Genomic DNA, 910 nt, shown 5'->3' with positions numbered 1-910 from the left:
CCACTCTTTAAGGCACACCCCAGGCTCACCCCAGGCTCTAAATCAGCACCAGCAGGCAACAGTGTAAACGCTGTGCAGCTCCAAGAAGCATACTTTCCATGCCCACTCAGATGTGGCCATGGGGCACAAGGGACAAGGAGGAACCTCAGAGAAGGCAGAGCCATGGCCACAAAGGACAATAGACTAGGATGCTTCTCCTAGATGGGAGAACCCAGGGCTGTCAGATGGGCTAATCAGGCAGCTTACCCCACTGCCAGTGGGACAGGCAGGCTGGTTGTTTCTCTCTTTTTTTTTCTTTCTTTTTTTTTATTCAGTCTCTGTAGACTGTCAAAAATTGCCAATGCCGACTATATTTCAAGTCGTCACGGCGGGGTATTGGGAAAAGTTTTCAATTAGCAATAATTGCGTCTCGGATAAACCTCATTGGCTACGATGCTGCCACTGCGCAAAGCTGTTTCTCTCTTTCAAGATGGTCTGGAGAAAAAGGATAAAAGGCCCTGTCTCATGGGCCAGGTGTGGTGGCTGGTCCCTGTAATCCCAGCATTTTGGGAGGCCTCAGCCAGAGGATCACTGAGTTCAAAGTCAGCCTGGGCAACATAGTGAGACCCTGTCTCCACAAAACCAACAACAAACAACGGCTCCTCACTCAAGCTCTAGCTTATCTAACTCTCAGGCAATCAGTAACAAAAGATTCAAGAAGCCATTAACCATTAACCACAAGCTCCTATTTCAGGGGGCTAGGGATTTCTCTGGAGCCCTGTATGTCAACCTATAGTTACCCCTTTATTTTTTTAATGCTAAAAATCATGCCCAGTGGTAGAGATTTAAAATGCTAATGCTACATACAATGTATGAAGAGGCATGTTTAACATTGCACAAACACTAGAAAAATTCCTCCTCTACATGCCCT

The 910-nt window shown here is 46.6% G+C and overlaps 1 non-coding gene across 1 annotated transcript; it reads right to left on the bottom strand.

The window, feature by feature from the left end:
- Positions 1-313: 313 nt before the first annotated feature.
- On the bottom strand, positions 314-453 carry LOC135275638 (U4 spliceosomal RNA). The gene has a single exon (XR_010343244.1). It is a non-coding gene; the product is annotated as a U4 spliceosomal RNA (small nuclear RNA).
- Between the last annotated feature and the right edge of the window lie 457 nt (positions 454-910).

This window comes from Aotus nancymaae, unplaced genomic scaffold (assembly GCF_030222135.1).
Source record: "Aotus nancymaae isolate 86718 unplaced genomic scaffold, 86718_ANA_hifiasm-v0.15.2.pri h1tg000017l, whole genome shotgun sequence".
NCBI classification, from domain to species: domain Eukaryota; kingdom Metazoa; phylum Chordata; class Mammalia; order Primates; family Aotidae; genus Aotus; species Aotus nancymaae.
The sequence above is the reverse complement of the archived record's forward strand: the minus strand, read 5'-3'. Positions and strand labels throughout refer to the sequence as shown.